Below are 25,172 nucleotides of genomic sequence, written 5' to 3' on the forward strand. Positions count from 1 at the left end.
CAGAACTGTGTGCAGGACAGTAAGTTCTAGCCCACCACTGTTTCCATGGTGAAATGTATGAAAATGTACAGCCATATACCTTTATGTTTCTTATTACTGATATTCCTCACATGTTGTAACAGCCTAGGTTAAAAATATTAAATACCCCTTCTCCATAAAATGTCTTACAAGGGCATATAACAGTGTTCTGTATACACTGGCCTCCAGATTGTACAGGGTCACACATGTTTTGTCAAGCTGTAGCCCTCATATATATGGACCCTACCCCAGAACTTGTGTGGGAGTCCACAACACCACTGGAATGACAGCAGGAATGTCAACACTAAATAATGATAGACCATACCTATTAACCTCTTACTGCATGACATCTGGACAAAGCCTGGTATATAAGTGGAGGACAGAGGCTGAAATACAGGGCCATATTTGAAATATTGCTGTTATACACTGTGAATGTTGTTGGTGTTACAGGATTGGTTGCAACATGCCCTTACTCAGGAATATGAAGTTAGAAACACAAATGGATGTTGCCATGTGCTGATAGAAATCAACAGAGAGAATGCCACTGATATGTCAGAGACAAGACCTGTGCGGGGAACAGACAAAACATAACAGCCAATACTCTGGCCATCATGTGGATAGGCCCACATTTGAGAGCTATGCAGACAGACTGCATCCCATGCAGAACTAGCATGTACACACAAACCCTGTAAAACTAGCTGTGTCCAATGCATATAACAGCAATACTCACACACTGTCCCTAGGTCTGGAACCTTATATAAATGTAGTTTGCCTTTGTCCCCAAGTCCTGTTGTAAGAGGTATTCCTACCTGCTGTCTGTAACACTGCTGCCCCCACACATGAAGGATGTCTTCCATACAGGAAAGGTAATGGACAACGCTCTAACACACACAGAAAAGGTTGCCTTAGTGGGACTTATGGACAATATTTTGAAGTATAACTTCCTAACATTCAATGGAGAATTTTACCAACAAATAAAAGGGGTAGCAATGGGGGCGGCGTGTGCACCTACTTATGCCAACATTGTTCTAGCAGGTTGGGAATTGAATTATATTTTGAACTCAGAATTTCAACAATACTGGTCCTTATATCGACGTTTTCTTGACGACATCGTCATTTTTTGGACAGGGGGTAGTGAAAAATCATCTTTATTTTTGGAGTATATTAACAACACTACCTCATACCTGAGATTTACACACTCAAGTTCGGTTGACAGACTTCAATACTTGGATGTAGAGGTGCAAAAGAACAAAAATTCCAAAGACTTCGAAACCAAAATATTCCGGAAAAACACCTTCTGCAACTCCTTCCTGCATTTCCATAGTGCACACCCGCCCCATTGCAAGAAAAATATTGTCAAAGGACAATTTGTTAGAGGTTGCCGAATGACAAGCAGGGACGAAGACTTCTATGTAGAATGTAACACACTAGAAGCCATGTTCCTTGCCAGAGGATACCCACTTGAGTTTATAAAAGATATCAGAACAGAAGTTGAACAACATAGACAGACCAAATTCAAACCTATTAAGGGATGTTTGATTAATAACAACGACCAAGTTACAAGTGAGCATACCACAGATGGTCGGTTAAATATAAACACGAACTATATTCTAGCTGATTCTGACTATCAATCAGCACTTGTCTTGGAATTCAATGGTTTCAATTCCAAGATAAAAAGAATGATTCTAACAGAGTGGGAAAAATTCATCTCATTCTCGGACATACCAAACATAAAAGGAAAAGCACCAAAAATGGTATACAAAAATGCACGCAGCATAAAAAAAGTTTTAGAAAACAACCAAACAAAAGAACTTTATTACCACTTGGAGGGGACACGCTGCAGTAATATCTCACATGGAACATTTCATTGTGGGCACTGTAAACAATGTCCCTATATTTCTAATAAAAGAGAAATTTTTATTGAAGCCAGGGACATTAATATATACAGTACAGGTCTATTCAACTGTGACTCCCAGGGAGTGGTCTACCTCGCAATGTGTTCAAGATGCAGTTCGTACTATGTTGGGAAAACAGAAAGAGTATTGAAGAGGCGAATTTATGAACATGTATACGAAATACAAAAAGCAAAGGACACTAATGCATTGTTCAAACACACTAAGACCTGTAAAGAGGCCAAGTTTTCCTTTTTTGTTTTAGAACAAGTGAAAAAAGAAACAAGAGGAGGTCCCTGGGAAGAATGGCTTGAATACAGGGAACTTTATTGGCAAATATTATTAGAAGCCAATAAACAACCAGGTCTAAATGAATGCATTTCAATAGTCCCAGCTCTTAAATTGAGATCAATTAAAGTATGAAACTCATCAAATTACTCTTAAAGAACAGTAGAGGGCACTGTTGTCTGTGTTTCTTTCCTATGCACCAACTCAATTCAGTATTTACATCAACACAATAAACAGTTTTTAAACAAACAGCTTCATTTAATTATGTTGGTTTTAGAAACCAAATCAACTACAACATGTTTTAATAAAAAATTTTTTTTTTAAAGTTTTTATACATTAGAACTATTTTAAAAGAGAGTTTTTATACATTCTTCTTGTCATTCTTAATAATTAAGGATTTCATTATAATGAGCTCTTTAGGTTGTCATTATTACTATTGGCTTAAAAAGGATGCATTGTTTTTCATTGGTTTTCACATTTGAATTTTATTATATAAAGCTTAATCACTTAATTAGTTTTGTCTGATGAAGTCTAAGCTATAGGCTGACGAAAACGCATGTATTGGATTTTAAAGCGTTTACTGACTTTGTGATCAACTTTTGGATTTATTTTGTTTCCTGATTAAAGTGCGGTTTGTGTGCGCTGTTTCCAGCTTCTTTTGTTTATCAGTAATGGACAACGCCCACGTGATGTGGTTATTTATAGTAGTGGGTTGCTATGACATTGGCTATTGGAAGAACTAAACAGCTGCCTGAATGCAGTTAGCAAGTGGGGAACAGAAATTGGTGCAGAGGCCATCACCTGAACATGAGCATCACCAAAAGAAAAAAACACATAAACAACACCTCAAAATAAGAAATAAGAAAAAAGAAGACATCCTGTACACAGAAGGAACCTGAAGATAAACTAGGTGTGTGAAACATGTAAGCATGTAATTGAATGTAGTACTTGGTCTGTAAATAATGAGATAGTTGATTATGAAAGATGTATATGTGCCATCAATACTTGCTGTAATGATGTCCTGCTGAATAAATGATATGGACATAGCATCTGGCTCTGTCTGAAATGGGCCATATCTGTCAACTGTGCAGATCTTCAGAGAATGTCAAGATTTAGTCATTATAGTTTTCATTCTGTTCCTCCAAACATCTATATTAGTCTGGCAAATAGCTGGAGATGGAAGTAATAAAGTCATGACAGACACATGAGTTTCAGACCACACCACCTTCAGAACAGTCATGGTAATGCGAAATGTATCATGCTACAAACTTCATAGGTTTATAATAGGCATATCTACGATCTGTCCTTATATATCCTCCCTAATGTTAGGCTTTGTCCACATGTGATTCTATAAGAGGTGGATAGGTTGGGTCACAGCTGAGAAGCCTGACACACCCTAGGAAAGGAGGTCCCCTTCACATGGTCGACTTTTCTGAAAGTCAAATTTCATACGGCCGAGACCATATGACCGACTTTTGAAAAGCCGGCCATGGGGAACAGCTATCTCCATACAGTGCGGAATGAGAAAATGTCCTTCTTTCGCACTGTAGTGCGATCTTGGAGTTGGTATATTTAAGTTATGGAGGTGTGTGTGTTGGTGAAGGGGGGCTTGCCCCCCTGCTAACAGTTGAAAGGCAAGTGTCTGTTGTGTGTTTCATGTTTATTTTACATGGTTGGCTTTTCGAATGTTGATCATATGGTCACGGCCATATGAAAGTCGACTTTCTGAACAGTCAACCATGTAAAGTAGACCCAGGAAAGGACAGCTCACATATGACAACCTCTAGAGTGTCTATCAAACAGTCATGTCTGTGCCACTGCTAGGCCAGTTAATGGGATGTTGCCCATATACATATGTTACCTGTGAATATGAGTATTATACATGTTTGTATTGTAAATCTAGGATACCTATATAGGGCATGAGCATAGTAAAGCACTATTGCAGATGTGTGTGTTAAACTGCATGTGATATATTGAATTAATAACATTCAACTGTACAGTGTTCTTCTGGACAATGTTCACAGTTGTGACAGGTTTCTGTAGTCACTTATACATATACTTGTGTTATGGCAGCTATATTAGTACTTTATCAAAATTGACTTCCCTGTTTTGTCACCCAATGATGTGGACCAATGACCAGAAGTCCTGGTATAACAGGTTGAGATGTATGACTGAGATGTAAAACTGTAAATACAGTGTGCCATAATGACATAGAAAACAAATGTATACCAGGTATCCCCTGAGCATGTGTATGTATGCTTATGTTCAGATGAAAGGCACAGTAGTAATGACATGGGTCACAACCAGTCCGGAAAATAGGATGTGCATGTTGCACATGTGTGTAATATCACTGTCACTGCATACAACAAAATAAAATATGTACTGCTACTGATTGCTGCAATGCCATGACACTGATATGGGTACTACAGTAGGCATGCTTATCACGTAGTAATCATAGAAGTGTACAACTGTGTTATGACCCACTGTCTATGCCTACCACTAACAGCTATATCAATATCCATATACACTGGATATCAAAGTGTACACACCCCTGTTGAAATGCCAGGTCTGTGTGCTGTATGCCAATGAGACCACAGAAAGTCATGTCAAAATGTTTTTCACCTCAGATGTGACCCATAACCTGTACAATTCTATTGAAAAAGAAACAAAGCTGTTTCATGGAAGGTGAACAACCATTGTCAAGTGAAGATGTGATATGACGTTAGAGTACAAACCAAGACAAATGTATGCTGTAATCATCTCAGCAGGTGTTTACACAACATATCAGTGTAAGGGTGTGCACACACATTCAACTGGCTTACTGTACTGAGTATTAATTCCCATATGTTTCACAGGGCAGGTTGTTATGTTCCCTATTGAAATGAGCAGGCTATAGGACACATCACAGGTGGGGATTGTGTTGACATGTGCTTTTGTAGAGTCATGTTCCAATTGCACAAGTACCATGCATTGTAACATGGGTATGTACACTTCATATCCACTGTAGCTATATGGAAAAAGCAGTAACTGACATGTGCAACCATACTCCACCAATGATAGAGTAATCTCCCTTGGTGGACAGCACCAAGACACAAAGCACATAATAGGTTGCTATAGTGGCTGTACAGGGACACATAGGTGCAGACCACAACTTGGAAGCAAGTGCACCTCTATCTAAGCAAGCATTTAGGGTCACAGATGACTTCCTGTAAGGCTGACTATGACTAGAAATCAGACATATCCAAACCACCAAGGCTAATTACAACCATGTTTACACATATGTACGCAGTCTCAGAGCCAGTAACACAAGTCAACCTGTACTGGGTGTAAAACACACCTCATGCACACATGCCATGGATACAGGCAACTTGCATCAGACAGGATAGGTGGCAACAGTGGCACCCTGTCTACAAGATTAGTACAGAGGGATATGCACATTAACCACACTCCTGCCTGCATCATTGATGAGCATGGGCATAATGCCTACTGATAGCAACAACAGCAAGTCTCCATGGGGCATGAGAAAAATCACAGTTTGCCTCCCACATGAACACAGGCATGTGCTCACAGTTCCATCACACACTACAGTCAAACACACATGCCACCATCCACACACCATCTACATGGAAGATGAACACTGTCATCCCTCTACATAGAAATGAATGGTGAATAGTGTATTATGCCATTAAGTGTCCGACATTGGGGGAACTGGACAGGTCAGGGCCAGGGGTGTAATGCAAGATGTCAAAGCCATGATAGCTTACACTGTTATGGTATAGTCTGGATTATTTGCAAGTAATATCCACTGTTGATGTGCACGTGGACAACCGTATGAGGTCCTGTGACCTTTTTTCCTGTTTATATCTTCCAGGTACAGTGTCCCGGGAATGTCTGCCATATTCATAAACCTGGAAAATGATGCAATCATCCAATACCTCATCATGCATCATGCCATCCTCTTCAGCCGCAGGGCCCAGGATCTGCAGGAGAGGACCACCCTGTGGAACAAGCTTGTCCACAGGGTAAATGATGTTGGCCTGCACAACCAAAATTATGAGCAGGTGCAGCATTGCTGCTCATATCTGATCTGCCATGCCTGTCAGCATGCTGCTGAAGTTATATGGGACCAGCTAGCCACAGGTGGGGGTCATGCCATCCAGACCCACTGACACATGCTGAGGAGCTCCTCACCAGCCTTGGGGCACCTGCCCACCAGCCAAGCCAGCAGACTGAAGACAGCATTGTGGAGGTGGGTTCCAGCCACACAATGGATGAGCAGCATGCAGGTAAGGCCCCAGGGCACATTACTAGACAATTGTTGCTTATCAATTTTCATCTGTGAAGTATCTACATGCATATGTCAGATGAGATGGTCTGTTGCTGCAGTGTAGTAATGAACAGATGTGCATAATCTCTAGTATTCTGAGTTTTTGATGTGCTGAAATGCTGTTCCCACTCTGTACCAATACCACAGGTGTGGCTACTGATATTACTTCTCTCAAACAACTATTTAGGTCCCTCTGTTATACAACTGGGGCAGCAGCCTGTAGTTGGTGAGTATGGAGTTGTTTTGTTCAGGTTTACCAATACACCAGCCATATTATGGCCATGCTATTTGCCATGCACACATTTAACACACATACCCATAATGCATGCTGCACATGATCAATTATTGTTGGTGTTAACTGCACTGCATCACAGTGGTCATGATAGTGGCATATCTAAAGGATATGTAAGAGTCCTGCAGTATACCTAACAACCTGTCAGTGGAAGATGTGTGGACAGAGATGAACATGATGGTGAGACAAATGGCTTACAGTAGGGACATGTCTGAAATATTACCCTTATACGGTGGCTACAACAGTGTATATACCACTATTAAAATGGCAACTGTTCCTGATATAAACAACAGCAAATCATAATACCACATTCCATACCTTTTACAACCTGTAGTGTGATCCTAACATGAGCAATGAATGTGTAATATGGAATCCTATGTTAGGACAACAAATATGGAGAATGCATACCTTAACAAACATTGGAGGCATATGTGTGCACACACTCCAAATAACATATTGTGGAAGCAGCTTGTGATGTACTGACAGAATTCACTCTTCTTGAGTACACACCTTCCATCAAGAACAGGGCCTCAATGTCACACCAAGTAATGGCCTGCTGTCCAAGAAGTATGTCCATGACATTTGCCCACTCACTTGCAACAGAGGCAGCTATAGCTTGCACACATCTTACAAACCATGAAATGGATCCCATATCCAAAAGGTAGCACTCATGAATGGGAAAAGTAACCTTACCTCACCATTGCACATACCATGCCAAACAGTGCAGACAGTTATGTATGTGTGTATGAAATAAGGGCCAACATTGATGTAGAAAATAAACAGATGCCCATCCAAAACAGATGACAAAATATATTACAAACTGGTCATGGAGGCTGCCCAGAAACATGCAGCAACACTGAGGGACTTGCAGGAATGGCTAGCAAGTACTGCCTGTGCAGAACCTATGCTGACAATTACCTGGATTCTGTATAAGCGTGGCCTATGGGTTAGGGTAATCAGATGGAAGAGTTGTCCCACAAGACACATCATCCATGGCTCTCTACAGGTAGCATAAGCATAATATCAAGTCTCCCAAAGGCATGTGTTGCAATGTGTGATGGTGTCATGAGACGAAGGCTCAAATCTACAGACCATATTCATAAAGATACGTGTGGTGCACAAGCAACAACTCACTCCACCTCAGGGCCACAATCCCCAATATTTAGCTTGCTGGTGCCAGTGTACACCTTTAGGTTTGCTGTTCATTAGCTGGAACTAGGCCAGTAGACATGGTGTTTGGAATTTGGAACACTGCAAAATAACACTCATGTGTGGCCCATAGTTGTCAAGAATCTGCAATAAGGCTGGGGATGGGGAGGGGTGTCACTTGAAACACAACAGTGAACTGAAGTCGACATCCAAAGCTTGCTAAGAATGGCTGTATCTGAACACAGTGAAGGTTATGAATTGTGCCAGACATAACCCTGACTCTACAGCAATAGTGAAGCCTCTGTGTGTCCTCCAAGGGCTGTGCATGTGAGCTGATCTTGCAATCTGGCAGAGTTACAAACAAATCAAGTCAACGAAAAAACAGTCGAAAAACAAAATCCTGGTGTCCAACAGACCAAGAGACCACAAAATAGTTTTAACGCAGTTTAATTTTCACTCAAAACCACAGCGTTTTCGCCACTGAGCATTCAGTAGCTTCCTCAGAAACAAGTGAAAAGCGCGCCAGCTTTTCAAATTTAAAACATTGTAAGTGACATTCATACACGTCACTTCCTTCCATAAATATAAAATATAAATTCACAAATATACAATAATAAGACAAATTATATCTCATAAGGACAACCAAACAATTATTATTAAAAAAGATGGATTATGCCATCATGTCATATAGAAAAATATTTTAAACATGTTAAAAAACATATGTTAAAAAATAATTTGAACAACCCCGATGGTGAAGATGTATAAGTAATTGTTGTTAAAACAAATGGAAAAACCATCTTGTTTAGCTCACGATATAGATCGTAAGCTGTGTTCACCTAGTGAACTACTAATGCAAAACTGCTGTCCAAGGCCAATAATGTATTTTTAACCTAGACAGTAGGTTTACGCATAGTCATAATACTAAATAGTAAATGGCTACACAAAAACACTTACAACTAACAGATTTTTACAAAGGTAAGTGTGTAGAACAACAGAAAAATTTTTCTACTCGATGAAGAATACCTCTTACTTTTGTAAGTATATATAGTGTACCACTAGACTACAAAACTTTTGGGTCCAATAAGCTTTACAAAAGAAAGTTATGCAAACCTTCAAAAAATCACCACAAAAATAACCCATAGCAAGTTACTTAAAGGGTATATATTTTACTCTTAAGGATGCCAAAACTACCCATCCCTTACCTTAAGTAACTTTTAAACTTTAAAACAGAAGAAATGTTGCAATTTTCGTTTAATCCAGGGACTGTGAAGGCATCAAGTTTGATTTGCCATTCCAATTCTCGAGTTTTCAGGACCAATGAAAAGGGTCCCCCTCTCATATTTGGGGGTACATGGTCAATAGCCATGAACTGGAAACTGTGCCCTGGTTGACCCATTATGTGTTTTGCCAAAGTATTTTCACATTTTTTATTTTTAATGGCATAGACATGTTGGTAGATCCACTCGCGAAACTTGCGGTCCGTCTTACCAATGTAAAATGCTGGGCAACAATGACACAGGGCCACGTAAACAACAGACTTTGTGTTGCAATTCATCTTGTAGTTTATGTAAAATTTCCTATTCCTCACCAGGAACGAGTTACCTATTTTTAGCATTTTACACCAATTGCAAGCCCCACAAATAAACGTACCTTTTTGTCTAGTAAAGGGGTTGCAATCCATATTCCTTTGGAGCAATTCTTTTAAATTGTTCCCCCTTTTATATACTACCGATGGGTACATACCCAATTTTTCAACAATAAAGGGTTGCATTTGATAAAATACCAATTTTTCCGAATAATAGACCAGATAGAATCAGAGTCATTGTTAAATGTCATAACAAAACTTGTCAAAAAGTTAGGTTGTGCTGTTCTAGTAATTAATTGAGTAAATGGAGAAACAATGTTCTCATCAGATTCATTCAAAAGGTCACTAAGATTGGTTGTACATACTTTATCCTTTTGTGCAAGAAGTGGTTTATAGAAGCCAGTAGATCTTTTAAAGTTGACTTCCGCAATAAGCTCAACTACAAGGACTTCAGGATACCCACGGTTAATAAATAATTCCTTCAAAAACAAACATTCTTTGTCAAAGGCCCATGTGGTACTGCACATATGGGCTGCTCTAACAAGCTGACCTTTTACTATCGATCGTTTTTGTTTCCATGGGTGACTACTTGAGAAGTGGAGAAAGGAGTTGCAATAAGTGGGTTTCCTAAAGATTGATGACCCAAATTTATTATTTTGCAAGTCCTTAAACAGCTTCACGTCCAAGTAGTCAATCTCGGTGGTAGAAAAATGGTATGTAAATTTTAAGAACTCGGTGGTACTGTTCATATAAGCAACCAGTTCATCTGCTAAATTGGCTTCACCTTGAAGGAGGATGAAAATATCATCTAAAAACTGGGTGTAAAACCTCACCGGTTGTTTAAAAGTTGGATTACTCAACAAAAAAGTTTTCTCCCAGTAGGCAACGAATAAATTCGCTACACTACCACCACAAGGTGAGCCCATAGCGATTCCCTGCTTTTGCAAGTAGTACTGTTTGTCAAAGATGAAAAAGTTACATGAGAGCACTATGTCTAGCAGCTCTGTAACAATAACAATGTCATCATGTGACGCTTTTAGATCCCTTAACATTAATTCAACCCATTCAACAGCTTCCTGGTGAGGGATGGAAGTGTAAAGGTCAATGACATCTATAGTGAGAAAGTTGAAAGAATTATAGAACTCGATGTCATTAATACAGTTTAAGAAGGACCACGAGTCCTTACAAATCCCTGGTACTAACTTAAGGTATTTTGAAATGATAATATCAATCAACCGGGCACATGGATGAGTCATTGAAGACCTACCATCCACAAGGGTGCGCATAGGTGGATTTAGCAAGTCCTTGTGGATCTTAGGGATCCCAAACATGACTGGAACTTTCGGAAACGTAATGTCAATAAAATTGTAAGTGTCTATGTCAATTTTACCAGACAGGAAAAGGTCTCTAAAATAACCTTTAATCCTGTTTTGAAAACCTGCCATTTCATTCAATGAAGAAACAGCATAAGCTGGAGATTTCAAAACAGACAACATCCTGTTGTTGTAATCCGAATTATAAAGAATTACCAAGCCACCCCCTTTATCTGGTTTTATAACTCTGACTGGCATCTTGCATAAATTGTTTAAAGCTGTTAATTGATCACTAGAAATATTACCCTTGGTCTGTGAGGGCCTTTTGGTGTTTAAAGTATGCAAGTGTCTAATGTCAACTTCACATATATTCTCAAAAATATGTAAGTTAGGGTGTAGTGGGGGATTAAAAGTGCTAGAAAGCTTTAAAGTTGTCTGCCCTGTTGAACTTGCATTACTAAATAAAACATTCAAGTTTAGTTTACGGACAAAGCATTTTAAATCAATCAAAGTTTTTGTTAAATTGAAATGTTGACTAGGTACAAAAGTGTACCCATTAGCTAAAAGGTCAACTAGATCAGCATCTAAAGACACATTAGCAAAGTTGTAAATATGAAAATCCCCTTTTCTGTTGGTCATGATAACCGGAGAATTAGTTTCCAAATTGATGACACCAGCCTGGTCAATCTGGCAGAGTTGGGGGACATTTATAGAAGAGAGTGACCAAATAATGGCAAGTGAAGCTGGGCCATGTTAGTATACCCCTTTCAGAAATAGTGACTGCTGTAGTTCACTTAACAGATGCTTCAATGAACCATTACATTAAGGGTGTGCACACTTATGCAAACCACATATTGTATGCATCTCATTCGGCATCTGCACGACTAACACATTTGTTTCATACTGCATTGGATTGCACAGGTCATATGTCGCATATCAGGTGTGTGTAATGTTAATAAATGCAGTAATGTGGCTCCATTCCATATCATAGAAGAGGCTGGCATGTCAACAAGGGTGTGTACACTCCTCATATCCACATTAAGCTTTGAAAGTTGTCAGTGTAACTGGATTTTATTGCACATTCATGCATTGCTGATGATGAGATCTGCAAATCAAAGGACAGGCATTAATTAGTGACATCAGTCCTCATATCATCCCAGGTATGTGTCAGACAAACACATAGGGGCTGTGAGCAACAGAACAAACATACCTGCCACACATATACAAATTCAGCAATGGTGTGAATACTTGTGAGTTATGGTGCACAGTACACAACAGTGTGCTGTACAGGTGCACAGCAATACTGTGTACATGGGTGCAGTGTGTTCCAGAAAAAGGGGCATCACCTACTAACACAATTCATGCATCACAGAGATGTATAATGTTGGTAACAAGGATTGAGTACGGCTGCAGTGCATGCTGTTGAGTGCCATATGTCATGCATGTTGACTGTTGGGTAATGAGAGCTCTGCATAATATCTTTGTGCCACCTCACCTGTAAGTGTATGTGTGTGTGTGTGTGTGTGTGTGTGTGTGTGTGTGTGTGTGTGTGTGTGTGTGTGTGTGTGTGTGTGTGTATGTGTCCTCATACAGTGGACCTTGGGACATGTACTACGGGTACCATGGTGTAATGACAGTATACCCAGCACCCACATCCCACATTGGATATTGTACTCACTGAAACCCATGATAATACTCTGAGATACCCACAATCACACATGGACCAAGACTGCAATACAAACTCTTGTCTATCTAATCAGTGCTACTACAGGGATATCCATTTATTTCACATGCCACAGGCATAGTAGGGTGTGGGTTTGTCATGGCTCTTTTAATGTCAGCAACATCACCATCCCTTATAATGTATGGCAAGGTTTAGTGTATTTAGAGAATGTGGCCTCAGAATGCTGTCTCCTACAAATATGCACACTCACACACAATTACACACACAGACACACACACACATACTCACATTTGCAAGGACTCAGAGGGTAACCCACGGCTATCTACCCATTTATAAAGCAGTGTTATGTTGGCACTACAAGCTCCAGGTAGCCCATAGGGGGAAGAGTGTCACCAGGTACATTTAATGCGAATTATAGTAGCAGCCCTTTCTAAGTATAACATTGGGGGTGTAGTGGGTGAGAAGGCCCTCAGAATATTTTCAACTACAAGCTTACAAACACACAGAAACTGATAGAGGTTCATAGGGGAAGGTGTTCCTAGGTGTGTACCAGGCTAATGTCCATGGAGAGATGAGAAGAGTAGGGCATGTGAGTACATTTGTCAGCAGGCCATCTATCAAATGATGCCACTTGAGTGATTTCCAGGGTGACAGTTAAATTCAACATCAACTCATCTGTTTTTCTCTTGAAGAGGGCCAGTGAGGTACTCCAATTGACATGTATGCAACATGTATTGCATAACATGGCCAATGTCTGGGTTAGGGACCTCTACCCAAACATGTTCTTTTGACTGTGGTAGTCTAGTTGAGGTATGCATGGCATGTGGTGCATACAGAGTGGGGTTTCCTAGCTGTGGCATTCATAAGACAGCTGGGCAAACATGTACATGTCAGCCAATCAGAGATTTCCTGTAAGCAGTCAAGATGAATACTTCACATCTGCACATCTGTACAGAGGACAGACAGAAAGTAGCTGCCAAAAGGTTATGCATTAGGATGAATTTTTTGACAGATAGACATCTGAAACTGATAGGTATGACATGATAGCAGTCCTCAATGACATGTCCTAAGAACATCGTAGTCTACAGTTAATATCAAAATATCAGATCAATATCCAATAGGAGATGCATAAAAACATACAGGCCAAACACCAAGAACACGATAGTCAGTACTCAGAGTCCAGGTTTGCATGCAGGGGTGTATGGTTCCAGTACTATAATCTGCAATCTACTCTTACTTGGAAAAGCACTGTTAAAAGTAGTAATGTAATGATATAATACATGCAAGTGTGACTGCATATAACCTGGGATACTACCCAAGTATCAAACACATACAAAGAGAAAAGATTGTGGTACTAACCATGTATACTCAGGTGTCCCATACAGTATACTCACACCCCTTGCTACTATAATGACAACACATAGAAGCATGTTATTTGCATGGAATTAAATACACTTATTAAATATGTCATTACCCTGCTATTTTATCAGACTGGAATGTGATCACTGGTTACCAGGACAGAGCTATGCTTAGCAGGTGTAAGCATTGCTTAAATGTAAATGCTAAGCAGATTTGCGCACTGGTAAACGAAGCCTCCACGGTGTAAGCGCCTATACCTTTAACCGTATGTTAGCACTGCTTACTATCAAGCAAACCTGTGCAAACATGCTTAAAGCTGCTCAGAACTGCCCTAACCACTCTGTATAAAACAGTCCTTGTTCTGCCTAGCAATAAAATAAACAGCACTTTCAGGTCTTGGACCCAGGACCCTCTAGACTACAGTCACAGCACTTAACAACAAAGCCATCTGAGCTGCAAAGATGTCTGTTGTTGTTTTAAATATATCATTCAGTACACATACTGAATAGTAATGAATAACTGCTTTGACTACTATAATTTAGTATTTGTAAGTGAAAATAGTGTTGAATCAGTCATGTTCTTATATGTAAATATACACATAGATTAATATAGTGGGATTCATCTGAGAAGGTATATACAACACTCATGTTTACACATAAAAGGATATAGCTATATGTTTATACATATATATATATATATATATATATACATAAATTCATATATATATATATATATATATATATATATATATATATATATATATATATATTCACACACACATATATATCTATATATCTACATCTATATCTAGGTATATATTTCTCTCTCTCTCTCTCTCTCTCTATATATATATATATATATATATATATATATATCAATATATATATATATTTATATATATATATATATATATATATATATATATATATATATATATATATATATATATATATATATATATATATATATATATATATATATATATATATTTATATATATATATATGTATATATATATATATATATATATATATATATATATATACACACACACACACACACACACACACACACACACACACACACACACACACACATGTAGTGGAGTCATACCTCCACACCATAATGCTCAACCTTTTAGTCTAAGGGAACATAATGTATGTATTTCAGTTATAAATGCAGAATGTTGTTACAGTGACAGGGGTTGTGTCAACATACATGTTGTGAATGAAGGCTCTTCTGAAACTGACATGTATGCCATCAGTTACTGAAAGACATCATAAAATCATCATAGTGAAATACCACACAAATCACAGTAATGATCCTGTGGAATACAGAAGAAATATGAGCAATAAACATGGACAGTCTGGAACAATCTGGTCAGTCAGGAGGTATACACAGTGTGCCTTAGTGCAAGAAATGTGGAATAAGCCTGACAAAGGGGATGTTTAAAGCTATGAAAATGGGGATATATCAGAAATACTGAACTAGATAAGCTCACACAGTTGATGCATTCACACCCTCCTATCTGCTTAACACATATTAACTGGAGAAGCAGTGATCCCAAGCCACATACTTCACACTAGTTAGTGACATACATCTTCACACCAGCCCATTGCTTTGTCAGAAATACATAACACGTATGGTGGCCAGGCAATAGTACATCTGACAAATATCTGGACATAACATTACACTAGCGTAAATACACTAAGCTGCTAGGCATGTCACCAAGCACTATCTACACTACAGGCAGACTGCCACAACACTAACCCAATGTACCTATGGGGGAATACACATGTAATTGCAAATATAGCAGGCACTACAGGCATGTAACTGCATGGAGTAATAGACACCAGTGTAGAAGTGCATACCCACAACCAATCTCAACACAGTCACAGTCACATAATGGTAAGCCTAAGTAATAGTACAGTCTATGGCCTGTGTGAACAAAAGTCATCATCATGTTTGCCACTCACACACTAGCCCTACATATGCTGTCCCAATTCACAGTGTAGTCTGATGCCTGACTGTGGTATAGGACGTGTCTCAGTCTGGCCCTACAAACATATAGGCTGATAGGGTATCAGAAACTGGAGCAGCATGCAATGTCAGATGGAACAGGACCAAGAACACTGACATCTACCCCAGTCTGTACACAGGCCAAATAACATGATCATAATCCACTGCTACATAATATAGACTCTCTGTCAACAATCACCATAGGTACACAGACCTCACTACTGTACAGACTACAACAGAATGTCCAGGTTTTGGTCTCAACTATTAGGCCTCCTATACATTACATGTCTGGCAGTCTGATGTATCACTGGTTTGATATCAGGAATTATGTCAGTAAATAATGGTATATGATGCATATTCACCTCTTACTGCATGACATATGAACAAAGGGTGACAGACTTGGGGGACAGAGGCATAAACACAGGGCCAATATTGACATATTGCAGTTATAACTGAGAACATTGCTGGTGCAACAGGGTTTGTTGTGACATATCTCTTCTGAGGGATATGAAGTCAGTAACACACATGGATGTTACCATTTACTGACTACAATCATCAGAGTATGCTACTGAATTTATAAAGAGAGAAAACGTGTGAGTAACTCACCAAATCTAAGACTCTCAATTCTGGCCAGTCTGCAGATAGCCCTATAGGTGAGAGTTTTCTCAACCACATAACACTATCATGCCAGACTTTAAATCAGGCAGAACCGCCATATCCACACAAACCCTATTAAACCAACATTACTTCAAATGTAGAGCAGCAATACTTGCATTCTGTCCCCATGTCTGGAACATCCCGCTCCAGTTTGTTGGCCTGTCTCCACAGTGTTTGTTGTAAGAGGTATTTCCAACTACCCTCTGTGATGCTGATTGTCACACACCCACATGAAGTCCTGCTCACAGTAAAGGAGAAGGGCCAACACCCACTTGCAGTGCTTACTTATAGGAGTGTGCTTCCATGCAATTGGCTATAGGAATGATAGCACAGGTGTTCCACATGTAATTAGCAAGATGAGGACTCCAATTCGTGCACAGGCCATCAGCTGATCATGAGCATTACCTACCAAAGTCAAGCTGCTGTCTATGCAAAACAGATGCATTTTCCACATCTACCAGAGAGGGCGAGAGTGAAAGAGAGTGAGAGAGAGAGAGAGAGAGAGAGAGAGAAAGAAAAAAGGAAGAGATAAAGAGCCAAGCATGTTGGTGTATGATCCGTGGGTGGAGAGAGGTCTCTGGTTATTATATTGGTTGCCTATATATAAATGTATGGCTGTGGATTGTCTACAACTACCTCTATGGTGTTTGACAACTGTTGGCCTTGTAATGTGACATTGGGACATATGGATCCTCAATATGAAAATGTAGCAAAACCCACCCTGCAATGGATCTTGGTATTTACACAATCACACCCACATGCACACAGGATACTGATGACACACACGCTTGCCAGTACTGAGTTACAAACCACTACCTAGCTATGCATTGGTACTATAGTGTTACACAGTTATCATGAGCGCCAGAGAGCTTATATGCTGGAGAGCTGTCCAAACATATCTTTGAAGGTGAGTGACATCAGCTGCAGTGCTAAAGGAGGGGTAAGGGAAGTGCTGTGATTGTGAATGACCACAAAATCAGGTGCTAACAAAGACTCACACAATCACATTTTTACAGTTGCCAGGACCAGGATTAGAACTCCTGCCTAGCTAATTTGCTACATTATGGCATTACACAGCTATCATAAGCACCACAGAATTTACACATTGGAGAACTCTCCAGAGATATCTTTGAAGGTAAGTGACATCAGCTGCAGAGCTAAAGGAGGGTTAAGGGAAGTGTAGTAAATGTAAATGACTACAAAATCAGGGTTCAGCAAAGACTCATACACTCTCACCCACACATTATCACAGTTGCCAGGAACAGGATTAGAACTCCTACCTAACTAGTTTGCTACACTAGGGTATTACGCAGTTATCACAAGCACCACAGAGTTTATATGTTAAAGGGCTGTCCAAAGGTATCTTTGGTGGTGAGTGACATTAGCTGCAGAGCTAAAGGAGGGGTAAGGGAAGTGTAGTAAGTGTGAATGACCACAAAATCAGGTAACAGCAATGACTCACACATTCTCACACACAAACACATACATTTTCACAGTTGCCAGGACAAGGATTAGGGCTCCTACTTAACTAATTTGCTACACTATGGTATTACATGGGTCTATACCACATTGTTGCATTGTCAAAATATTGAATGGCTACAATGTTGAAAATGCCGTTCAGCAAAATGTTTTATGTGAGATCACAGTAGAGTGAGGATCAGAAAATTTGCCCTTTCCTCACTGTAGTGCAATCTCAGAGTTTGTATTTATAATTAGCTGAGGGTGTGGGGGGCCAAGAACAGTTTTGCTGAATGGCATTTTCAGTATTGTAGTCATTCAACATTATTACAATGTGATAATGTGATATAGATGCTATTACGCAGTTATCACAAGCGCCACAGAGCTTATATGTTAGAGAGCTGTCTAAAGGTATCTTGGAAGGTGAGTGCCATCAGGTGAAGAGCTAAAGGAGAGGTAAGGGAATTGTAGTAAGTGTGAATGATCACAAAATCAGGTGTTAACAAAGACTCACACACTCTTGCACACAAGCACACAGTTATCAGGACCAGGATTAGAACTCTAATCTAACTAATTTGCTTCACTATGGTATTATGCAGCTTTCGTAAGCACCATAGAGCTTACGTTTTGGAGAGCTGTCCAAAGGTATCTTTGAATGTGAGTGACATCAGCTGGAGAGCTAAAAGAGGGGATAAGGGAAGTGTAGTAAGTGTGAATGACCACAAAATCAGGTATTAACAATGACTCGCGCACTCTCACACACAAACACACACATTGTCACTGTTGCCAAGACCAGGACTAGAACTCCTACCTCACTAGTTTGTGACACTATGGTATTACACAGTTATCACAAGTGCCATGTAGCTTATATGCTGGAGAGCTATTGAAATGTATCTTTGAAGGTGAGTGACATCAGCTGCAGAGCTAAAGGAGGGGTAAGGGAAGTGTAGTAAGTGTGAATGACCATAAAAATCAGGTTTCAACAAAGACTCACACACTTGCCAGGACCAGGATTAGAACTCCTACCTAACTAGTTTGTGACATTGTGGCATTATACAGTTATTGCAAGCACCACAGAGCTTATATGTTGGAACGCTGTCCAAAGGTATCTTTGAAGGTGAGTGACATCAGCTGCAGAGCTAAAGGAGGGGTAAGGGAAGTGTAGTAAGTGTCAATGTCCACAAAATCAGGTGTTAACAAAGACACACACACTCTTACACACAAGCACACACATTTTCACAGTTGCCATGTCCGGGTTTATAACTCCTACCTAACTAGTTTGATATACTACAGTATTATGCAGTTATCACAAGCACCACAGAGCTTACAGGTTTGGGATTTGGCTGATGGTTTATTTCAAGGTGATTGACATCAGCAGGAGTGGTAACATGGGCAATGGGAAGTGCAGTGTGTGTGAATGGGCTATAAATAATTACTCTGGAAACACACACACACACACACACACACACACACACACACTCAGTCACATACAACTTTACATTTGACAGGACTGAGTATACACATGCTACATGAATACTGATTTGTACTATTGTGTTACACAGTTATCACTAGCATCACAGACACTATAGGGCTGAGGGCTACCAAAAGGAATGTCTACAGTGTTTGACACCAGCACATCATGTGATATCGGCCAATTGGATGTGTAGTGGGTGGGACAGGCCTCATAATGGAATTGTATCTGTAACTGTCTGTCTCTCTCTTCCCATCTCTGTGTGTGTATGTTTGACATATTATAAGGTGTTGGTCTGGGATATGTGTGAGTATTCCTATCCACTGTGTGTGTGAAGCATAAATGGTGTTCAATTTGGTGTGTGTGCACAGACATCTGCAAATGACAGATATGTATAGTCCATTGTGTTGTCAGACATGGGCTTCATTTCTCTAAGTGTAGGAGCATGCCCAGTATGACCTTTGGTACTGAGTGTGTGAATCCATTCCAGGTAGGGTTGTACTCCAGTCCAGGGTTTGGTGTTCTCAACCTACAGATAGCAACCTGTTTCTGCAGGATATCTGTAGATAGGTTGACAATATGGAGTCACAATGGGCAACAGATAGGGGGTACTGTAACTATTGCTGTCTGTGATGCTTGTGTTACATGGTTGGTGTTAGCAGAGATATTCACACATATGTATGGTTTTACACTGTGATATTTTATGTCATCGACTACTGACAGATATAATTATTTGCTCACAGTTATTTACTGGGAAATACAAGATGAATGAAGCTGAGTCCAGTATTGTATTCTGCAGCCTACACATTTTTGCACACTCCTGCCAATCTGGAGGGATAGCTACAGACACTTGCTGATGGGTCTGTGTAAATGGTCCAGCACCTTGGTAGTATGGTGGCTGAGGATCCCCTTCTTGTACATATATCGACTTAACAGAATGGTCATATCCTGCTATGGCCATACCTCTAAGTTGTACAGATTTACCCAGGTTACCCAGAGGCAGGGCTCATATATCTGGTCAGCTCCCCTTCACATTGTGGTTTACAAGCAGGTATGTAGCCACCCATTACTAGGTTTGCAGGCAGGGGTAGTATGGGCACACATCAGAGTTTCAGACTTCACACACTCCATGACGTCCATGCGTCTACACACCCCACACTGTTATTCTATCCTCATCCTAACATTATGCGAGTGATATCTGGGAAGTATCTCTATAGTTAGCCCTTCATCTCAGCTTTATTTGTGGATTTGTCCAGAGTTAATGCAGTAGGACATGGGAGGCATTCTACTGGGATTTGTCAACATGGCCTTGCATTTGTGTTTTGTTGACTGTGTTAGTTTGTTAGGTGGGACCCCATGAGATACCATACATTGGCACTACGGATGAGGCCCAGGCCTTTGACAGAGGACTGTAGGCCATTTGGTAGTGATGCAGGCCTTCTGTAGCAACCCAGTGCATTCTGTCATGCCTACATTCCCAGGCTGCAAGCCAGTGGATTCCCCTGACGTGACAGGGTAAGTGTGCAAGGTGGCAATAGTTCCTGTACATAATGACCCATTGATCTGGATGCAGGCAGAGTGCTGCTTACAGCTAGGGATATGCCTGCATAGGACACCTCTTCAGTAAGCTACATTCTGTGGGTATTCCCATACAGAAGTGGGGTAATACTGTACTCATTCCCAACAGCAAGGATATGAGCTGTGATAAACCTGTGGCTGATGATGGGGTGAGCTGAGTGCATGTGTGATATAGAGGCTACTTGCAGCTGACTCACAGATATACCTGGGACATTCCCCTTATGCTGCCTTGTGTGGGGACATAGGCAGTCTCCCATTACTTCATAATTGTGCCTTTTGGTCCAGACTACATCAGTATTCCATACTACGCAGGCAACTAATATGATGCTAACCTGTATGTACAATTCCAAAGTTGTATGCAGCTGACAGTTACATTTTATATACTCTGTCTAGGGTACTTCCACCTGTGTACTGTGTGTATGTATGGGCCCACATTCATGGCATGTCCATCTTTCAGATGGTGACAGATATTGATATCTGGACAGTGAGTATGGATGACTGCTGACATGCGTATTGCTGAGAAGCATTGTGGTTGGCACTGCAGTTGGAACATGTTCCTGTCATCCACAGTACTGCCCATAGCCCACTGAGACACAACCCTCCATGCCTACATGCTGACCACTTCCACACAATATTGAACACATGACAACCTAACGCATGGACCCCTGTATATTGTACACATGCAACAATCTATCCTGTAGATTGGGCCAGCTCGGGTAATTTGTGCTCCACTGTTATTAAACCTCACACTTACATGTTACTGCATTTCTACATAGGACTGTGGGGGGGCACACATGATGACTTTAAACATTTGCTATGACTATATTGGTATTTCAAGTACTCTGTTGGCTTCCATTTCATTTTGTATTCTGACCTATCATGCAGACTGGAGGCATATCAGTAAAGTAAAAATCTTAGGTTTTATTGACCTACATTTCAGTTTCAGACTTCTTACCATTCAGAACTGACATACAACTGCCAGACCTGTTGTAGTCTGTTTGTGTAGGTCTGGAGGTAGGCTGTTAACCATTGCCATCAATTGGAGGCCTTATCCCAGCCTTGCTTTATGGTCATCTACACCTGGTCTGCTGGCTGAGGCTAGTGGTGGGTATGTGAGCCTCACTGACATGCATGAGTGCATCCTATGGACACATATTTGGGCCACCACATGTACTGCAGTGGGATTTGTCATCTTGTCTAGTTCTGCCTAGTATGTTGACAGCAGTATTTTTTATGGATGTCATGCTGCCCATATAGGTGTCCACTATCTGCTGCCATCCCATTCAGCCACCCAATTCCCTTGCATGCTCACATCCATAAAATAGATACAACTATCAGAACATACTACTCCATTCAGCAATTGATAGGAAGACTGACTTACCTTGTGACTGTGCCTGTATTGAGGACGGTGCTGGAGGAGTGACTATGTCAGATGCACATAGTACAGTACACTCCCTATACATTGTAAAGCACAGGTAGTATCATGTTTGGCATTCCTTAAACTGTTTGTGTGAGTCAGAGAGAGGCATCATTCTCTGGGTCCCTACCGTGTCAGTGTATGTGCTATGTGTTGTCTCTTTGCCAAGACCTGGGCATACTGGGAACACCTCCTTCTGCCTACATGGGCAGGCTCAGGTAGATCCTCCTCTGAGTCCCTCTGTGCCTGTGATGGCCATGGCAATGGTGGGGGACTATGTGGCCTTGCCCCGTGCTGTCCTGATGCAGCTGTTTCCACAGGAACAGTTGTGTAGCATGGCACATACTATGAACATTTGTGTACATGCAGCTGGAGAGTACTGTAAGGCTCCTCCAGATATGTCCAGGCAGCGGAACCATGACATGAGCATCCCAAACACATGCTCTGTTATGATTCTGGTTTGTGCATGTGCCTCATTATGGAGTTCTTGTTCAGGTGTGTGTGCATTTCCGAGGGGTGTCATCAGCCACAGCTCCAGTGCATAGCCAGCATCCCCCACTAGGTGGCCATATGGGATGTCCCCGCTGGCAAATCTCTGGTACAGCTGTATCATATTCCAGATGTGGGAGCTGTGATAGCTTCCAGGGCTGCCAGCACACACATTCAAGATAATGTCCTGGGCATCGCACACAGCCTGGCAGTTAATGGAGGGGAAGCCCTTGCAGTTTATTTAGACCCTACCCCGCTCACTGGGTGGTACTTTGATGCATATGTGCGTGTAGTCTACAACACCCACTGCCTCAGGGTATTCTGCTATTTGGTGGAAGAGACGCATATTGCTGGTCAATGCCTCACAGTGTTGAGGAAATATATGCACTCACCAGCATGTGCTGACATGGCATCCAGGAACTGGTGGAATACCCTGGATGCTGATGCCTGTGAGAACCCCATGATATCCCCAGTTGCCCTTTGGAAGGTACCTGTGACTAGTATTCTTAAGCCTACACATATTTTGGTATCCACTGGGATGGGTTCCCCTCTGTTGGTTCTGTGTGTGAGGCGTGGTCAGCACAGCTCAACAGTTTGCTGTAGAATGTCCCTGTCCACCCTATAGCGCTCCACTATCTCCAGCTCATGTAGCACCTGGTAGGTTACCCTGGGTTTGTACATTCTTCTCCTTCTCCTCATTGTGGGTTTTTCGTCAGCATTCACATCCTCACCACCCTCAGCCTCTTGCACATATTGATGTATGGGAGCGACAGCAGCCCCTAACATTTTGTTAGTTTTGTCAGGTAAAATTTCCCCCATCAGTGTACACCGGTGGTGTAGAGTTTGTGGGAAAAACAGACTGGAAGGTGTTTGCATAGCTTATAGTAGTGTGCTAGGCTGTTCCATGTGTAATTGGCTGATTCTGATACATTTCACCTGCCAACTATGCTAGTTCTCCTTGATTGCCTTTCTCCTACTGTTTTCCCTTCCCATTGCCTTCCTGTTTAACTCCCGAGGTGCAGCGTGCATACCCAGTGCTCAGATGTGAACAGAGCTGCTATTTCCTGTTTTTTTTTTGTTTGTTTAAAACCTGGTGAGTGGCGCACACACCCGTTTAGGCAATGTAAACACTGCTAGGCAGCCTCAGACACCCCCCCCTTCCTTAGCTGTGCTTATCTAAGGGTAAATACGGGCCACAGAGCTCCAATAAGCTTACAGCATGCATAACACTCCCCTTTATGAGGTCATCCACCTCTTATACAATGGTGTTGCTGCACCTACGCGGTTGGGTGCAAGCTAATACTGACAGGAAATCTGTGATTTAGTATCAATCCCCTCATTTGCATAAAACAGAATGCTAATTCATGGTTACCACACTCACACTCAGCCTTCCCCCTTAGCAACCACTATTCCCTGGTATTGTTGTCTTATGCATGCCATTGACTAGTATGACAAAATGCTGATTTGGGTTTAAAAGCTTATTTCCAACGTTTTTTCTTATTTTCAGGCTGATCCCATTTCTGCATCACTGCCCTACACTTAAATGGCCGAGATCAGCCAAAAAAAACATAAAGTTATCTTTTATAATTTTGCAACTATTTCTCATGCCAATGGCCGTATATTTGGCCATTGACATGCCTACTACATTGAATACATGCTTTATTTCGAGCTGCCATGCCTCCATTTTGTAATTTGCAGAATTTGGTTAGTAACTGAATACATTTCTACAGGTTACACTATTCCTGTACAGATGCCTGTCTGCTTCCTGGATCGCTAATTCACCTCATTTGCATGGTTTTCACCAGCAAATGAGGTAATTAGCATATAGCAGTGGTGTCCGTGCAGGAATAGTATAGGCGCGCTCATGCACTTCCCGGGAGCTTGTTCCTGGATCACTCGGTGGTCATATTGTGTTCAGCAACTCTTGCACTATTCCTGCACTCTGTGCAGAGCTTGCTGAATCTGGGGGAAAGTATGTTCTGCAAAACTAAATAATCAGAAATGTACCTGATTTCCTTGTATTCAAATGCTGTCCCTTCTACAATATCAGAAAAAAAACAATAGAGATTCTCTTTTCTCCTTTGCTTCTCCTACACTTGTGATCAAACCACACCAACCATGGGTAAATCCTGATATACTCACACCCAGTCATGGATTATTGCTTAATAATCCACTCC

This window comes from Protopterus annectens, chromosome 8.part0 (assembly GCF_019279795.1).
Source record: "Protopterus annectens isolate FY-2018-M chromosome 8.part0, PAN1.0, whole genome shotgun sequence".
NCBI lineage: Eukaryota > Metazoa > Chordata > Ceratodontiformes > Protopteridae > Protopterus > Protopterus annectens.